The 20,256-nt window shown below is 40.4% G+C and overlaps 1 long non-coding RNA gene across 2 annotated transcripts in view; it reads left to right on the top strand.

Moving 5' to 3' along the window:
• Positions 1-20,256, top strand: part of LOC110837340 (uncharacterized) — an 87,807-nt gene that overhangs the window by 27,149 nt on the left and 40,402 nt on the right. The window contains exon 1 of one of the 2 annotated variants that reach the window (XR_015537407.1): positions 5,255-5,589. The exons of the other annotated variant lie outside the window; for it this stretch is intronic. This is a non-coding gene — a long non-coding RNA (uncharacterized LOC110837340). Of the gene's footprint in view, positions 1-5,254; positions 5,590-20,256 lie in introns of those variants that run through there. 2 annotated transcript variants of the gene reach the window in all.

Genomic DNA, 20,256 nt, shown 5'->3' with positions numbered 1-20,256 from the left:
GTTGCCCTCTGGCTGATCTATTTAAAGACAGGCCTACCTCCTTCCCAATCCCTGAGAGAGTAAGTGTCTTTCCAGTTTGTTTCGGCTTCGTACAAGTTTAGGATCTCTAGGAAATTGTGAATGGAATTCAAGATTGTAATCCGTGATTTTGTTCTCTATTCCAAGAGAACGTTAGTTAATTCGTTGGGATATTAAATTGTTTGCTTGCAAGTCGGGTTACCGTTAATCTTTTCGTTAGAAGAGAGTAGGCTTACCTCCTGAGGACTTTGTTGTAGCCTGCTGTTAATAATTCTTAACCCTCTAAAACCCAGTGGTAGGTCTACGCAATCAGAAACTCTGAGCTTTGCGCACAGAGCATATTTCTGGGTTTCGTATGTTTCTCAGAGTAAACGGGGAGCATTTTCCCTAAAATAACATCTTCCTACTGTTCTTAGTAATGGCGATGCGTTTTGTTTTATTTGAGGTAACAACATAATTTATAAATATCTTAACTCTCACGCAGCCCTCCCAATTTTAGTATTAAAATTTCGCCCTAAAGTAGTTGCTCTCCTTGGTACATAAGATTCTCACCAAATGCTGCCCTGCTAAGGGTAATAACAAAATTCAAAATGTATTTCAACAAGAAAGACCCTTCCACAAATTATCTTTTTACCTTCACCATTTCCGAACGCCTGACCTTGTCTTGAGTCTATTTTTACCACTAAGACAAGCGGGCATTGCCTGGGAACCTTTATAGACGTAAATTGACGTTTCTTCCCGCTAAATGGAGTGTCTCTGAGTGCCCTGTACTTCTCCTTCTCTCTCTCCCTCTCTCTCATTCGGCTTAAGAGGGTGAACTGTTTGTTCACCGTTCTGTAGCTACATAATTTAAAGATCTGTTTGTACATTCCAATCCTTTGTAAAAGTTGGGTCTTCTCCTCGTGTGCTCCTAAACGATTTTAAATATGTCGTTGAAGTGGAATGAAGGTTTAACGGGACTCAGCTTTTGCATTTTCAGAATCTGAATCATTCACGGAGAAAGGATGGAATCTGCTTTTTAAAGTAAAAGACACTCGAGGCGTTAAGGAGACGGATTTCTTCATTCTTAAAGGCATACCCAGGAATATCTTCACGTATCTAACACTTGCTTCTCGCATTCCGGTACGCTGTAATGCGCTGTCTCAGATTGCAGTATTGATAAAGGTTATGTTCCTTTTGCTGCGGTACTGAAATGAAGCAGTGGTTCTTTAAGCCTTTACAGTTGCAGGATTAAAGTCGTTTTAGAGATACAGAAGCTGATAGTTGTGTTTTGCTCTTTAAATATATTTTAAAAGGATAATTATGAGATTTCAGATTCTTACTGTTGTTTGTGTGAAGACGACTTTCTCATGGGATGTTGCGCCGTGTAGTCTGCTTAGATTTTTATTGACTGCCTCCATAATGATTTCATCTCTGAAACGTCGCTAAACTTCTACCCAACTACACGGCACAGTATGTCAGAAGATATTTGTCTTCAGGTATCGCACCTGAACGACAAATCGTCCGAGCAATGTTAATATAGACTTGATATTTTAAAATGTTTGTTATTGAGGAATGAAACTTCGTTAAGGTTTCTGTATTCAGACGTCGTACTAGCATAGCTTTTTCATATATGTCCTTAGCTGTTTGTTTTCTCCGACACCATTTAAAGTTTTGTCTGTAAGTTCGACCGCATAATTCACGATTTCAAATAGACGATCAAATTTGAAATGAGGTGTAAGTTTGTTGTTTAATATTCATAGCATTATCACCACGCGATTTTAAAATTTGTCAGTAAAATTTGAAGTGCTTGATTATTGTTTAGATTAATTTTGAAGGCCGTTAAAGACTGATAGAAACACTACAGAAGATTGAGAATTACATTTGCTTCGTGTGGCATTGAATTTGTAACGCGTAGGCCTAAATTAGGTTCCCAAGTACACCGAACCTATCTATAGTTGTCTGATGATGTTGAAGTTACATTTCGGAGTTTATCAGGAGAAACTTCGCTGATAGTGGCGGGAAATCAATTTAGGGAATAAAAGGGCGTATGTTTTGAGCTTCTCACTTCGGCGGAAAAAAAAAATATGGTTGTCTTGTGGAATGCAGCGTCTGGTAGAAGTTTACCAACGTTTCACAGTTACATGCTGCCTCGGTCATTAGAGAGATGAGGGATAAACCTTCTACCAGTCTACACAACGTTACAACACAGAAGACAGTTATCTTAAGGAAAAGGACTGTTTTAAGAAATACACCTCGTATGTCGTTTGTAGCATGGAAAGTATTTGAAAACGAACATTATGCGAGGTTTTCTCGAATCAGTTGAAGAGTCGGAATGTCTCCGTAAGGAAAGTTACAGGCTAATAACTGGACAGCAGAGGTTGAATTCCTGACAAGGGCAAGGACTTTTATCTTCATCGGATCTGGGACCCATCAATCCTGGGGGGGGGGGGGGGGGGGACTCTGTCTACAGGGGTGTGGCTGGAGCAACATGCTTACCACTCAGCTCGAACTACTGCCGAGGTTGACACTGTTCTGTCCCTTTACCTCATCTTCTCCATACGCCTTTATGGTGTGATTATTAAGGCTTCGACCGGGATGTTCTTTTGTTAAATCTTATGTGTTAGCGCCTGATTCGACTTCTAATGGTTAAGTGAAGTGTTTTCTTCGCGGTACGGTCTGAATTCGTAAATATTATGAAGACGAGCTTCGGCTTCAAAGGGTTAACCAGCTGATTTTCGTAATGGTGAGGTGTAGTGTTTTCTTCGCGGTACGGTCTGGATTCGTAAATATTATGAAGACGAGCTTCGGCTTCAAAGGGTTAACCAGCTGATTTTCGTAATGGTGAGGTGTAGTGTTTTCTTCGCGGTACGGACTGAATTCATAAATAATATTTAGACGATCTTCGTGCTTCGAAGGGTTAAGCACACGAACTGCTTGTTAAATACGAATTTACACTGAAGCAGTGTAAGACGTGTTGGCGGGACCGACTGTTAATTTAACTAGTGTCGAGTTCATTTAGCCCACTAGATGTTTCACAGGACTTTGTAAGGAAATATTTATGAGCCTATATGGCCTGTTTGTTTTGTAAGGATATGATATCGTGGATAATTAACGTTGTTCTATAATTATCGACTAAATAATAATATAAAGCTTAATCCTTTCATGGGCCATGAATATTATGACAGTTTTTCTTGGGCGATCAGCTGTATTAATGTTGAGTCAGATGTATCTGACTCAACATTAATACAGCTGATTGCCCGAGAAATTTTTAGAACATGATTTGTTGTAGGTTAGGTTTGGCCTGTTACTTTTTTTCCCGGTACAGCTTGAGAAGGTCAAGGCCCTCTTTGTTGTGCAGGCTTTTTAGTTAAGTTGTGCTTCTGTTTAAATGCTCTGAGCGACTTACCAGGGATCGTCATTCATTAGTCGCTGGCCGTTGCTGAATCGCAAGGGTTTCTAGATGCCGGCGTGAATTTTAAAATAAATTATTCGTAGTAATTTATTGTTTGATGATGATCGCAAAGCAATTGGTGATTGAAGGCTACTCAGAAGCAGTTCAGATTTCGGACAAGGAATAAGAAATGGCCATTTGATACAGCAGAACAGGAAAATAAGTAATAAACATTAAATTAGTTCTCTTCGTCAGGATATAATAGTAATTCTAATAAGGAAATCTCGATTAATACTTGCACACGACTACGAAATAGCATAGTATAAGTTATCGTTGGTATTGGAGATGGAGGCAATGTGTTCCTCTGAAACCTTAGATCTACCTACGACGTTGCGACTCGGAATACTGACATCAGCATCATCTGCGCCCTGAGGTACTCAGTTCTCGATAGGTCTGTACTAATACGTATATTATTGAGGTTCTGAGCGTAATTTTAGTAGACTGTAGGCTAATAAAGATGACATCCTTAATATTAGACTCGGTGATTCTTGGTCAGCGGCTAATTAGCATGACTCTCCCTTCAAATTTTCATAATTTGGCATAATTCTGGCAAAATTATGATAGTGATTGGCCCCGATTAATTGCACGTGGGCTGAAGTCTACAAGAACTGCGAAAAATTCATTAGCAATCTTATGATATTTGAGGTCTTCATGGCAATGAAAATGTGTTGCCTGGTCGTCTTCAAGGTAGAAGCTACCCTGAAGATGAAGACGAAATATCCCCCCCCCCAAAACTTTGGTAATGACACAAGACTACACGGTATCAGAACCCAGAAGACAACATTTCTCATTATTGTTAATCTTCACACACCACTGTTAGAACAAAACCTGCTTCATCTCTTGATTTGGGTGTACGATTTAGTTATAGGGCGTAATTAAATAGTGAAACAAGGTCTGCGTTTTTAATTTTGAACAAATTTTAGAAACCAATAGGTCTTGTTTTATTGTTTTTATGTTTGTGGTTTCAAATACAATATTGAGTTACTCCTTTTTTTTTAAATTACTGCCGTCTCTTATATCCGTGCGTGCTACTTAAAGTCCATATCCTTCTTGATTTCATCGTCCTTATGCCCAGTTATTGAATGAAGTGTGGGTAGGATTTATGAAGCTCCTCATGATTGCAATTTCCACTGTCCTTTCTCTCTCTCTTAGATTCAGCCTAAACCTAAGTTATTCTAACAAGCGTACCCAATCTTACGTACGGGATAAATGACCATGTTAGCTTATAAATCAACAGCGGTTGTTATTGCAAATCGTGAAAGGCCTATATTATTTCTTAACATTCGTAATTTTTGTATGTCTTTAGGTACAACGCTATTTAAAATCTTCACATTTTATAACAATTTCGCCGCATCTTCGTAACTTTCTACTTACAAAACTGTCGGTGTCAAAACGAGTTCGGCCCAAATCTTTTAGATATCTATCAGTTTCGCGGTACCATGTTTCACGAAATTGTTTCATTAACATATAAAATATACCGAATGTGTCCGCGTAAAAATTGGCCGAATCCGTGGACTTCGAGGCCGCTTGGCCATGAAGTCTGCATTCGGCCATTTTGTATCGCCGGCCCCCTTCCCCCTCACTCCCACCTTCCTCAGGAGTGCTTCGTCGTTTGCTGAATATGTTTCGGGCGGAGCCCACCAGGAGCGCTGGTACTGCTGCAAGGCCAGCCATGTTGATCATACAGCATCCCATACACCCACCCCTCTCCCCTCCGACATTCCCGACTTTTGCAGTTTAAATTAATTTTTTCATTAATTTATAAGTCGAAATAGTAAATATTTATAATCACTTATTATTTAAAGCAGGATTAATTATGGGTATTTGATATATTGAGCTGTGGTTTTTGCTCGGAAATGGGATTTTCGCGATGAATTTGTTTTTCTGAAGGTCGCGGACTGCTCCCCTCCTCCTGTATCTCTCTGTCAGCCTATGACGTACTTTAGTGTTATGTTACCATGCAGTGTCTTCCACGACGCCAGACGGTCTTCAACTTGCAACTCAGCATTCGCAATTTTTATAAAAAAAATCAGGATTTGCGACCGTTTGCCAGTGATTTCCCTGCCAATGTCATTCTCCATGTTTCGAGCAGTCCCTGGCTTTTCCCCATGTGCCCAGGGATCATCGTGACAAACAAGGTAAGACACTGTATTAATTGCTTGTAATTATGCGCTTTGGCGTTGCTCATTTGCGCCAATTGCGCATTAGATTTGTAGGTTTCTTGCCTACTGTTGTGTACTTATGACGAAACATGAAACGTTACGCGATTGCTTATCAGTCGGTATTGCAGATGCCCGCCTTTAATTTCCTCATGATGGATATGTATTCTTTAGTAACACTTTTGGGACTGATAATTTACTGACGTTTAAAATACGATCCTTGCCTCGCAAATGAGCGTTTGTGAAACCAAAGATTACTACATAGGCCAGTTATAATTGCCATTTAAACAAAGTAATTAGGCTATCATGTTTTCTGAATTATTTAAACTTTTGTAATGCAATTTTTATTGTGTCAGAATGACGTTTATCAGAAATAAATATGCAAATGTGAAGTCAGTAGATCGGATAAAGGATTACCACTTAAATATAAGAGGAAGATAAGGCCAACCTACCAGGTAAGTTACTTGGTACCCTGAAAACTCAACGGTGTGAGTCCATCTTCAGGAAGATCATTCGTTAAAGGTCTAATATATTATTGTCTTATATCCTTACCAATTCCGCACTAATACCACAGGTCTATTGACACATTAATCCCGTTTTTCCTAGTGTTTTTCCTCAGTCCCGCTTCTTTTAGGATACAAGGAACTTAAATAGTTCAGATATGCTTACGCCTAAAATCGCATAAGATAAATGTTATGACAACAAACTTTGAGCTTTTATCTTTCAATGCTTGAGGGTCAGTTAATGTTTATTGGGGTTGTTGCATCTGTGAATGTTATACCACGTTTTTTTTACGTTACTCGCTCGACAGTATAACCATATAATGGGCCTTTATATTATTTGCATGAGATTTGCCGCATTAAAACTTCGTTAACCCTTTTTATACTTTGATCTGATGTAGAATATCACAAACCACCATATAACTGTGAAGAAAATATATTTATATATTTTTAATCGCGATATTTCTGAGGTTCTAAATTTTAATATATTTTCTCATGTTATATTTACGTTTGTTGAGCTTGGGAGCTTTCTATTTCGGAGGACGTAGTGCGCCATTTTATTATTTGCCCCGTGTACATTACGAAATTACAATTAAATATAAGTTTATTCTTCAGTAGCCAATGGGACTTAAGTTGCCTGTTCTTCTTCCGTCCTGCTGCAATGGCCCGGGGTGGGGGGGTGGGGGTGGGGGGTTCATTCTCCATATCTTTTCTGTATGACGTAATTGGTTCTTTGAATCGGTTGAGCATCACGTGAGGATGGAGTGCAGGGAGCTGTAACAGCTCTGTTAGAGTACCTCGCCATTAGACCTAAAGCATTCACAGAGATTAAAACTAATTCATCACTTTCACCATTTAAACGTCCAAGATACCACATGGGCATTTGAAGTGACGAGTTATTCTATATTTAATTCATCATCGCGTTATAAACATGACTTGCGTAGTTGTCATGCTTCGGTTTCAAATGTCGCATTGAGATTTTGTTAGGAATATTTAAACTCTGCCTATCTATAGGCTGTATATAAGATATATCATAGAAACCTGTGTCATTTTAAAATTTGTAAAGATCTGCCACAAGAATGTTAAAGTTTACCGACGTTTCAGAGATGTTTGATACATCCGTCATCATGGGGATTGTCAGGTCATCGTAACCAGTTACATACTTCCTAGATAAACCTAGCATAAAGGTCTAAATTGCTATTGTCACATCAAAACCTGCTCAGCACAGAGGCTTTAGGAAGGGTTACAGGTTAACCATTCCCGACACACGAAGGAATGCAATAAAAGTGGAAATATCTTTTTATTATATTATTTGGCAATAAAATGTCTTGGCAGTCTGTAAGAAAGTATTTCATTCGTGATTTTAAGAGGCGTATTTCTGTCTCATTTTTTAAAACGCCCCTCCAAATGAAACTCAGGCCCGGTACGTAAGTCCGCAATTAATTTTGTGTGGAAGGTGATTGGGTGCATTCTCTTTCTCGAAACGATACCTTGGGTTTTGTAAATAAATTTTTTATTGGGCTATTTGGCTGTCGGAAACCATTAATTTTACACACATTTCGGATGAGAAGAATTGCAGTCTGTCTTCTGGGTTCTAGCTCCGTGTAGACAGATAGGCGTTTGCCGTCGCTTCAGAGGCCCTTGCTGCCTCCATCATCAGGCAGCAATGACCTCTGAAACGTTGAACTTCTACCGGCACATCAACTCAGAAGACAGCCATCTTCGTACCCACCGCAGTGAAAACCTCAAATCTAGAATGTTGCCAGTTTTTTGTGGGTGTGGAACTTGGTCTCTCACATACACCGAGTGTGTTCTCTTCTCCTTACTGCTGAATATGCTGCATAATGTATAATCTACGAATAGTCTAACCGCTGCAGGACAGCTTGTTCATAGAGTAGATCATTACAGAAACCATCGCTCAACTCCATTGTACTGATACCGGTGCCTACCATCTGCACCGGAAAACCTGTTATTTTAAATCTGTTCCAATATTATTGTCTCGTGTACTATTGGTCGCTCAATTCGTATATTTCAGGCTGTTTCTTGTGGTTTTTGAATCGAATTTATTATTTTTCCCGCTTCGTATGGTACATATCTCGTTGTTATTTTCGAGATCTAAAATATTAGTTGTGAAAATTGTAACAAAACTTCTGATTGGTTATAATTTCTTAAACAGCTGAGTTGCTGTCGGTCTCTTTATGGTAGGGCAATGTTTGATGGAGTCGCCAATGCGTATGTCTCTTGCCTTTTGATGGAAGAATGATACAAACTAACCAAGGCCAAGCAAATGGCGGTCAGCGAAAGTGTAAATTGGTCTTCTCTAGCGTTTTCGGATGCACCTAAGCCCTTTGTAATTTTTATTATGGACCTTGATCAGTTATCAAGTCTATCCACTTGCAGTTTGAATTATTTTAATTGTAAAAATGGAATGAAAACGTCGTTATGGAAATGAGAGCTGAGATTTGGAATTAGAATAAAGAGGCAAATATTTTGACCTTGCATGGACAAAGTAGATAAGTTAGAAATTTGTGACAGATACTACGTAACGGGGAACTTCGTCCTGATTTATGCAGGTCATCCTGTATTGTTACGATGGTGGTATCTAGGAGGCCACGGTGGGCCGGGCACTTGGCTAGGATGGAAGAGAAATGGAATGCATGGGCCCCTACAGTGTGTACCAGATAACCTTTTGAGCAACGACCACTTGGAAGAAGATGCGAGGATTATATTGCTGTTGGCGGTTTTGAAGTTTCGGCTACTACTACTAGTAAAGTTTGGCACTTACGTAAATTACAAAAATTGTAACAATGAATAGGACATTCGTGAAGAACGATTGGTTAAAACTTATCAAATTAGCAGTCGAATAGGGCCCGTTCCAAAGAAATTAAGGACACCGGGACGGATGCTTGTCTTCTGGGTTGTAATGCTGTGTGGATCGGTAGGTAGATACCAGCGTTTCGAAAGAACTTACTCCATCAATAAAATCTTCTCGGACAATCAGCCGCGTTAGCTGGTTACCGTAGTAAACCGACGTTTCGGGAACAAACCGAGCGCTTGACTCCGCTCCCTAGCTCCTTGGGCCTAGGTCCGGACATGTGCACTGGTCCCGAGCAGGCAGTTACACAGGCGACTTCCGAGGATCCAGTCACATCAGAACCCTGAAGATGGGGACAGTTTGTTCCCGAAACGTCGGTTTACTACGGTAACCAGCTAACGCGGCTGATTGCCCGAGAAGATTTTACAAACATCAATGTTCTTTCCTCATATCTGCTGCTAGGTATCGCATCTGTCTTGTTTATTAACGGTAAATTTCTATGAATTTGTGATATTCCTTGTGCGTTCTGCATTGCACCTTTTATCTCAAGCATTCAATTTAGAAAGTGTAACAATATTTGATAAAGAGTACAAGTTATAAACCTTCTTTATATGCGTCCTCGTCGTCTTTATGTTATCTCCTATTAGGTGTAAATTAGGTGTTTTGCATCGTTTTCAAACACCCTTCCGTTTCTACGTGTCTTTTTCCATTTGATGTGAGAGACCAAGTTTCACACCCACGATAAACAACACTGAATAGGTTTATAAGCAAATCGTCCTTTCTTTCTCAATTCAGTGAGAATTTGTGAGTTTGATAATTTAGTTCGAGGAATGTTCACATTTTGAGACAGAAAAAAGTACGAAAAGTGGTCGAACAACTTTGTTACATAAATTGAACACGCGCCTTCTCGCCTTCTGTTGTGAGCCGAAAATAATCCTGTAGGACAATGCGTCATTATTACTTACTGTTTTATGTGATATGTTGGCGCAGGCGCAGTGAAATAGTTTACATCTTCCTCCCAGCACTGAAGCTAACGTGAACTTCTAATCATCATTCGTGAATAATATACAATTTGTCTGCGCCTTGGATTGTAAGTATGGCACAAACATCCTTGGACCATACGTACATACATATTTAAGCATCTTATTTTCCATCGCTATTCTTCATTTCAATATTTTAAAAAAGTTATCTTTCTGCCCATTGTAATTATACAGTTTGTATTAGAAATGCTACAAGTCACGGCACAAGAAAGTGTAACTAAGCCCTTTTTTTAGTGAACAAGCAGGGTGCAAACCCGGCAAGTTCAGGGATCTTTCTTCCCCATCACCTCCAAGATGCCTCTAGGGCTCGTTAGCCTCATTTCCAATGCGTACCATCGGCTCCTTTTCTCTGGGGTAAAAATTCCTTATCTACTGCGAAGGTTAAGAATGTGTGGAGCCTCACATCCCCCCCCCCCCAATACATCTTTATTTTACATCATATGATTGTTTTACACTTAACTTTAATTTTGCGTAAATAATCTGTGTATTTTGGAGAGCAAATACAAACCAAGAAATTAGTAACGTATTGTAGGATTTAATTAATAGTTTTAAGTAATTAAATTTTAAAAAAACCTTGATTTTATCAGTCCTATTACTTAGATTTCACAAGTTTAAAATTCTGTTTCCTTGGTTTCATCATAAACTACTCTTTCGTACATTACCGTTTGCATTTGTTTATACTCGTTTTTCAGGGAAAATTTAATGCGAATTCGAATTACTGTAAACCCGCTTCGGGTGTTATTGGTGAAACAGTTTAATTGCAACGTCTGTGCATGGGCTATGTCATGGCCTCAAATTGAATGAATCTTGAAGATGGCTGTCTTCTGGGTTGCTGCCCCGTGTAGTTTAGTAGAAATTTACCAACGTTTCAGAGGTCTTTCCTGCTTCCATCATCAGGACCATCTCCCATGAAAACTTTATACCAGACTACACGGCGCGACAATCCAGAAGACATCCAACTTTATACTCGCCGCCTTGAAAACCTGAAATTTCTCACTGAATACTTCTCGTTCGGTTGAAACATTCAGTAGGTTACGTATCGCACCATTACGGGTTGTTTTATGAAAGGACTGGGACACGTGTCAGACTTACTTTACGATGTGTCGGTGTTTTGCCTTGAGGAATTTCCAGACCGTAATAAATTCGGGAACTGAAATGTCCTCGACGGGAAGCACAACACTGTGACACTCCATGTTAGTTAGTTAGTTCGTTTCTGTCTGCATTGAACAGAGTCTTTCTCAAATAGCTGATAGTGACTCAGGTGGTCAGTAAATTCCCCGAATGTTATGTAAGCCGAAGGCTCATTACCATGTTCACAAGAGCCCGACACTGATTCTTATTCTGATCCAGATGGATTTAGCCCACACGTCCCAACAAAGATGTTTTAATTTTTATCTCCCATACAAGTCTATGTCTCTAATTTATATTCTAGGCCTATGTAGGGCGACAGATAGAGAAGTCAAAATTAAACGATTAATAAACTCTTAAATAGATTAGTTTCGTAAAGGATTGGTGATTTTGTGTGTCAATGGTAGGAGGCCATCTTTTGAGCTTTATTTATTTTTATATACGTTCTTAATTTTTTCTCCCTTACCCTTTTTCCACACTTTCTCTTTCTGTCTGTGTTTCATTTTTCTTCCTTTCACTTACACCTCTATTTACGTCGCTGCCTGATTTAGGAAGCTCTGCTTCCAACACCTCGCAAACCAAGTGCCACCCAGTACGAGCCTCATACATTCTTGCATCGCCTCGCTACTTCTGGATGACACAGTAAGCCACGTCCAGCGTTTCGCAGTTTTAAATATGGAACATTAAGCATCATCACTTTCCTGGAATTGTGCGCTGGATGCAAGAGAGCGAAGTCGGATCGATTGGTTCGTAGTCTGCTCACAGATCTTACAACGAACACCTCAGACTTTAAGGTGACATAGCTTTGATAGTGACATTTCCACCACAGCAGACTCTTTCTTGCCTCGGTCGTGTTGAATTTCGTCCACGGTGGAGCATAAAAGTCATGGATGTGACCCACGCGAATCAGATATCTGAGCGAGATTGAAGAGTCAGTCTAACACTCCAACTGATTATGTCCTCCGCGGAAGAGTCCCAGAGTTGATTGATCAGGGCGTGTTAAGGAAAAGTACACCTCTGTGCCTACGGAGAATAGAACATCGGTAGTTCATCTCCTGGGTAGTCATTTTACAAACCTGACCCACTGTCACAGTGAAGGAATAACACATTGTGGGTGTCTGCGAACAAAGCGGTGAAGAGGATGAAGAATAATAAATAAAGTTGCAAATAATGGATAAGTTGCATAATGAGGAGCTTAATAATATCTACTACTACTACCATGGCGTAACAGCCCAAAATCGAGCCCTAGCCTCCTCTATCTTCTTCCTCCAATCCTCTCTATCCAACGCTATCCTTCTCCAAGCTGCTGTTCCAAGGAGATTTCTGGAGTCAGTCGTCACTGCATCCAGCCATCTACCTTTAGGTCTTCCCACTGGCCTTCTCCCATATATTGTTCCTTCCAATATTTTTTGGGTATCCTGTACTCTTCCATCCTGTAGACATGTCCAGCCCATTCCAACCTTCTCAGTTTAATGTGAGTTACTATATCATCACTTTTATATAGTCAATATAGCTCATGATTGTAACATATCCTCCACTTTGAGTCTTCCTGTACTGGTCAAAAGATTCTTCTCAAAATATTCCTTTCAAGTGCGCCCAGCATCATTTCTGTTTTCTTTGTCAGTGTCTACATGTCACATAATATAATTTGGAGACGTGACGCTGACCACTCACCCCATATAACGCCCAGGTCAAGAACAAGTTGGAGCTATATAACCAAGCGCCATCCTTGCATGTAGCGGGACAGCTTTAGGTTTACACAATATGATTTGGGTGATTAAATTAGATTGGCGGGACATGTGGTTAATCAGAAATGCGTGAAATATTTAGTCGGTATTCCGGGTATGCTCATAAATCTACCTGACTCAATCACAGCACGAAGCATGGACCCTGCTTTACAAGCTACTAATTAATGGAGCCCGTAGATTAATTACAGTGTTCACGACAGTTCTCAACTGGACCCTGTCCTGAGTGAACCCCCTTCTACAAGACTTATCCATTTATGTCTTAGATTTGTTGTGTGGTCTCTTCATTTCAGATTTCCGTTCGAGGTTCTGTGTGCTTTTCTTATGTCTCTCGACCCCACGTAGTTTATTACACTGTTCTTTGTGACTTTCATAGACCTAACTAATTTACATTTATATTTGGTTATTGTACATACGAATGTATTGTTATGAGGCTTGAGTCGCCACACTACAGATCAGAGAGCCTACAACTTTGTAGAGTACATACTATGAAATTAATTTTCGTCAATTTTACCGATTTCAAAATGTTTCGAATGAGCTAATGTTTTTCGTCTGTACTGGACAGGCTTATATATTTTATGTGATGTAATATATTTGTACCATGTGTTTCTTGGTAAAATAGATAGCCATTATGACAAAGTAGGTAATCATTTTGGCAGGCTATAATGGCTTCGTATGACTTGGGATGTACATTTGATCGACACCGAATCAAATTAAATCCTACCTACAATGTTTATTGTAGGTCTTTAAAAAACGTTAATTCTTTCACAAGTTTCGGAGATTCGGATGGTGGTCGAACATACTGACAACTACATTTCCATTGTGCTTTAATTTTATGAGCTTCATGCGAACGTGGCCCGGATGTTGGGTTAGGTCAGGTCAGGTCCATCTCATAATTACCTTATGTGAATGAATCAGCTGGAGTTGCGCTTTGCCTTCGACCTTCGGAAAGAGACGCAGGAAATCTGCACGGAAACATTTCCTGGTTGCAACAGCGATATCATGTTTCGGGCTTCTAGTTTGTCGACAGAATGCGCGTTCATGATGGCTGTGCCCCCTCAGTCCCTTAAATGTTTCCGACAGCAAATTAACACGTAGCGCAGAATCTGGATAGGGGAGCGTTTTACACTCATCTGAATACACGGTAGATCCTGAAGATGAATGTCTTCTGTGATGTTGCGCCGTGTAGTCATGAGGGAGAATCAAATTGAGGATGAAGTCAATCAGCACCTCTGAAACGTCGATCAGTTTCCACCACACTACACGACGCAACATTCCAAAGATAGTCATCTTCATACTCGGTGCCATGAGGACCTGAAATCTCACATGGTAGGCCCTGTATCTTGGGTTTTATAAAGGCAGGATATTTCCCGACCAGCTGAGCGACTGTTAGTTTATGAAGGTGGACTGTACTCTGTGACGTTAATTAGGGTTCTGGACATTGGCACAGAAAGTCTATTGGACTACAGGAGGAAGTTTGGTCTGAATGTAAATCGGACAGAATTTAAGCCCGTAAATCTTGTTTAAGCTAATTGTGTACCAAAGATAAGCCTACCATTGCTGAACAATGTGGGTGTCAGGAACTTCGTTATTTTTAGAGCACATCGTAATATTTTTAGGGAAGACTGCCCGACGGGGTTGCGGTGGACTGAAAATGTAGCCTCGAACTGCGGAACAAGAAATGGGCTTATAATTTCTGTGGTGAAGCTGTAGGAAAGTGGCTAGCTGTAAGACCCAGATGATAATAGGATACGATGGATCTCAAGGGAAGTGACAGTATGTTCTGTGTGGATAAAATTTGTCGGCATTCTCTTCAGTGGTGGCTTACAGAGTCTCGGTTTGTACTACAATGCGTATAGTGGGTCAGCTTTACTTTACTATGCTCATTCGTCAGGGCGAGAGACCCCCATCTACTACATAAAAATACATTTTGTTAGCAAACACAACAAAGATATTTAATTTTGTTTTGGTGCATGTTCCAAGTGACATTATCACGCACTGCAGTGTGATACAGCGGTTGAATTTACGTATTTGTAACTGCTGTTTCAATAAACGTTAAATTCTAGATTTTTCTCACGGCGCCATATTATCAGATTCAAATAGTAAGTAAATAATAAAGATTTTCAAACTATTAATGTATTTATATAATTATAACACAGCGATCCGTTTGTTAGATCTGTAAGTGTGGCAAGGCTTCGGGCTGGAGGTCCGGGATTCAATTTTTCTCTTTGCCACGACGTGCAGACCAGAATCCTATCCATTGGGGCTTATTTACCCGGGTTTAAAGCTGCCGAGGCTTGAAACTGACATCTCGCTTTCATCTAGTGCCTATGTTAAGAATGTTTGGAGTTATACATCCACTCCCCAATGTCGTGGTTCTAATTTGAGAACTTTACCTCACGACTCAATAGTTATAACAGCGAAAAATACGTTGTAACGGACATTCACGATTAGTAGGTATTTAAATATATTTTAGTTTTAATTGTCGATATCAGAAATGGGGTGTCAGCACTGCGTGGTTAAGGCTTTGACCGGGGTGTTCTTTTGTTAAATCTTATGTGGTACCGCCTGATTCGACTTCTAATGGTTAAGTGAAGTGTTTTCTTCGCGGTACGGTCTGGATTTGTAAATATTATGAAGACGAGCTTCGGCTTCAAAGGGTTAACCAGCTGATTTTCGTTGATTTTTGTTTGTGTAACCCGAAGTTTTTTTATAGCCACGGTGGTCTAGCGGTTAGAACGCTGGCCTTGTAATCCTGGGGTCTCGGATTCGATTCCCGGCGGTGCCCGAATTTATAACTTGTGTTGGGCAAGGCCGTGGTCTAGGCAACTCGGAGTTTTCCTCCGGGGGCTTCCCCGGTTTCTCCGTGGCATCCCAACAATTACTCCATTCACACACAGAAGAAGGCAATGGCAAACCACTTCTGGATCATCTGCCAAGAACGTATATGAACAGGTCCCAGTCCGAGAAAAGGATGGAAGGATCCTGTTCGTATGGACCTGTCGTCAGACAGAACACTAAATAAAAAATAAAAATAATAACCCGAAGTTTAACACCACCACACCCTTTAAAAAACTCTAAATATCAACCAAATTCCGTAGATGTGGTGACATGCTTAGTTTCCACTTGGAAATTTATTTCAGATTCCTGAAATATTTCAGCCGGCAAGACTTGTTTTCTTCCCCTGAAAACGAGTTCTGTAATGTAGTCCTGTCCAACTTATTGTTATGAATGAATCAATTTTGTTTTTTGCTTCAATCTTGTGGCTTACGCCAACAGGAGACTCGCGGTCCACGTCCGACTCGCGTTGAAAGTCGCTGTTGGCCATCGTAAATATTTCTTCTTTAAATCATTCATTTCCCTTCTTTCCGTCTTGTTCTTTACTTTCCCGTTCCTTTATTTATTTTATTCCTTTTACGACTTTCGTTCTTCCTTTATTTTCATAAACAAAGCCAGGAAACCGCAGCCCCTCCCCCAAATTCCTTTTCTTCTTTTGCCTTTATTCTGGGTTAGTTTACTAAATCAGATGCTGTCTAAAAGGGCAGTTCGTCGGTTTCTCTCCAATGTACGTTCAATGGCATCTGAACAAATGATCCGTCTTCGTTGTCTGCGACAGCACAGTGATTCTGTAGTTTCAGACTAGCTCCAGGACTCGGGGTGAAGTGGCTGGAACGCGAAGCTGGCAACTCACCGGGATCTCGTGCCAAGTTATAGAAAGGTGTTTCGAAGTCAGATTCTACTTCTACGCCCTCTATACGCCGTATCGAATGAGTGGAGAACGGTAACGCACAGACGGATCTATCCGGTTCGAACCAAGGTAGGTGACCGTCTGTGCTGAGATTTTTTTAGCGGTTTTCCCAGACTAATGTCGGTGTAGGCACCGTTGTGCCACGGTGGTCTAGCGGTTAGAACGCTGGCCTTGTAATCCTGGGGTCTCGGGTTCGATTCCCGGCGGTGCCCGAATTTATAACTTGTGTTGGGCAAGGCCGTGGTCTAGGCAACACGGAGTTTTCCTCCGGGGGCTTCCCCGGTTTCTCCGTGGCATCCCAACAATTACTCCATTCACACACAGAAGAAGGCAATGGCAAACCACTTCTGGATCATCTGACAAGAACGTATATGGACAGGTCCCAGTCCGAGAAAAGGATCGAAGGATCCTGTTCATATGGACCTGTCGTCAGACAGAACACTAAATAAAATAAAAATAAAATTAAAAAAAGGCACCGTTATACATACCCTCGTAATACTTAAGCAGGAGGCAAACTTTACCGGAAGTGGTGAGGCACTGGCCTCCACACAGAAGGTCCCTTTTTCAAAAACAGTCGTGTGCAGTGTTGCTTCCCCTATTTCTCATTCCTTAAGAAACAAGACATTTTTATGAGGTATACCAGGCCCCCAACCGTAGTTCGGATCCCATTCAAGTTTTCTGTCAGCATCCTCTGCCAGTCGCCGTATCATTGGTGACCCTGCGGGAGCTATAGGAAATGGGACTTGTCCTTATTAAACACGTAGAAGCCAGGAAGGTGAGTTCATTTACGTTCCGTATGTGCAGGAAACGAACCCTTTTCCTTATACGGAAGAACTCAGCGTCCTCTGTTAGTGGTTAGAGAACTGTCTTCATCCAGACGTTTGTCGCAGGATGACGGACCGTTTCCCACATTGGGATCGCAGTTGCTGAAGGCCGCTATGTTAGAGGGGTCGACAGGAAGGTTCCCACGGCCCACTTCCGCTTCAGTCCATGTACACTCTGCCGAACTGGCACGTCCTGCCTAAAACGGAACCTGAATTAGACGTAAAAATCTGTCTTTGTTGGGAATTGCAACATCAAATCCCTAGTAAACAAATTAATAAGAATCATATTTATTAAACTGAACCCATTTGCCTGACTCCATGTGAGGGAGTATTTGAGAAGCTAGTAATAGCTCAGCTGGTCAGAAAATTTCCCGGCTCTTAGATTGGTATTTGATGTAGTCTGCTTGAAGTTTACCGACGTTTCAGAGGTACATGCTGCCTCCATTATCACATTTATGAGTGATTCATGTTTCTAACATCTTCGTGAATGTAATCTTGCTTTCCTTTTGATGTTTTTACCCACAACTGCGTGCTTAAAGGCTTTCCGTGCGCAGTGCATTTCTTCCAGTAATCGTTTAAGATCCTGAGGTAAATAAGAGACAAAAACTATTCGTGAAGAAACATTATCAGGAAACGCTGTAGACTTGTCGCTATTTAATTTTTTGAGTATGTGAACGAGTTTAAGTCCTGGGCGAATTGAATACGAAACTGTGCTGACAAAGTTGAGTCTGGGCTACTTTAACGCCAGTACTTGTCTGTTATAACGCGTAAAAATAAAAATTTGGTGCAGACACATTCATCAATCCCTTTAGGTCATACGTCAGATTGTCTGTGCGCGTTTCGCTGATAATTTTTTAAGTAACTGGCGGGTTTTAATAAATTTCTAGATGAGCGTGGCGTGAGGTTACTGCGTGTTCTGGTCAGATGGAAGATATTTGATCAACTTTGTCACTGGTCATTGTTAATTGAATGCATTCTCTGTGAACTACCCTTCGACGGTGCCAGGCTAAAGGTCCCTGAGACCACGAATTACATCAGAAATGAGATCGATGGAAAATATTTAGTACCACCCTACTTGAGCCTCAAGTTCATGTCTGAACTGTATAGGTCTCTATGAGTAATCACTCTTGTATACGTCTAATAGCATTTCTGTGCGCTTAATGACATTTTTACACTGGTAGTCATATTTTTATGACTGGATTCATTGAGCAGAGTCACTCTTAAGGAAGTTAGTAATAGCCAACTCTTAGCTAGTCACGAAATTCCTCGCTTTTTATGAAATATGGTCGTTAATTGCCGTGTTTACGAAGTCCGCCATCGGTCCCTATTCTGAGTCAGGGAAACATATTACACCCTCCAAACTTATTTCCCTAAGATGCATTTTAATATTATCCTTACATCTACGCTTACGGTTTTCAAGTGGTTTCTTCCCTTTAGGCTTTCCAATCAAAATTTTATACGCATTTTTCATCATATTCATCTCGTCCTTCTTGATTTTATATTTATAATAGGACTAATATTCGGTGAAAAGGACATTATGCATTTTCCCCCAGCCTCCGGTAACTTCATCACTCTTCGGTATAGATATTATCATCAGAACCCTGTTTTTAAACACAATCTGTGTTTCCCCCCTAAATATTAGATACCAGGTTTCACATCCATACATAACAATAAGTACAAATTTAGTTTTGAATATTTTATTATTTGATTTTGAGGAGTCTCTGAAAATGTTGTTGTTTTTCCAAAATTTATCACGAAAAGAAATACAGTTAAATGGAAAATGGATGAAAGAGGAAACTAAAGACATGGATAAAGGCGAACACAGACAGACGATTGAATGAGTGCACATAAATGAATAAAGTAAATAAATATATGATGTCATAAAAAATGTATATATACATTATAATACGGAATATTAACCTAATGCTTATACATATTTTTGGGGCATCTGTGTAAAAATACAGTGAATTTAAATGTCGAGGCGAATGGTTAAATGACTCCCCCTCTCCCGTCACTCTAGTGGAGAAGTTCAGATTATAATGCGAGGAGGTATTTAAAATTTAAAGAAGCTTGGCAGCAGTTATCCTGATACTGGAAGCGCGGTTCACACCTGCACAAAATGAACGTGAGAAACGGAAAATACGATGTCGTTAGTGACGGAATTTCATATCGCTAAAATTCCTAGTTGTATGGATCCCGAGACAGTAAATGATTGCTTTTCACTCGTCAGCGTTTATTTCGACGCGAGAGGGCCCTTCGAGAAAAAACTGGTCAGTTCAGAATTGCGCATTTCTGACTTGAAGTAGGAGATATTTAAATCTTTTGGTCTGAATTTACTGTTCTACAAGATCAGTGTAAGAAATCCCCCCCCCCCCCCCAATATTTAAACAGCTAGAATGAACTGTTCACATTTTTAACAATTTAAATTATACGATACCATATGGACTAAATATACAAACAGAACAATGAACATGGTTGTCTTCTGAGTTGTTGCGCCGTATCGCCCTCGTGATGGAGGCAGCAAGGACCTCTGAAACGTCGGTAAACATCTACCAGACTACATGGCACAACAACCCAGAAGACAGCAATCTTCAATGTCTTATCTCAACGCCAACGCCCCCTATACGCCTTCATGTTATACCCCGCTCTGCTTAGCTTTCTTCGATAGAAGTTAGGTTGTTTACGCTGTTTGTGTTTCGACAGGACGACTGCTGACGTAAGTAGCCGAGCGTCACAGTGTAGCGGCTATATTATTCCTGCTTTGTGTTCGGGACCTTCCGTGGTTTTCTCAGTTTCTGCAGGAAAATTCAGGCGTAGGTTCGTACATTGACAAGGTCAGTCGCTTC

Source organism: Zootermopsis nevadensis, unplaced genomic scaffold (assembly GCF_977971745.1).
Source record: "Zootermopsis nevadensis isolate Lab colony 2312 unplaced genomic scaffold, Znev_1.0 Znev_ptg000028l, whole genome shotgun sequence".
Taxonomy (NCBI): Eukaryota; Metazoa; Arthropoda; class Insecta; order Blattodea; family Termopsidae; genus Zootermopsis; species Zootermopsis nevadensis.
Note: the sequence above shows the minus strand (reverse complement) of the source record. Positions and strands in the feature narration are given on the sequence as shown.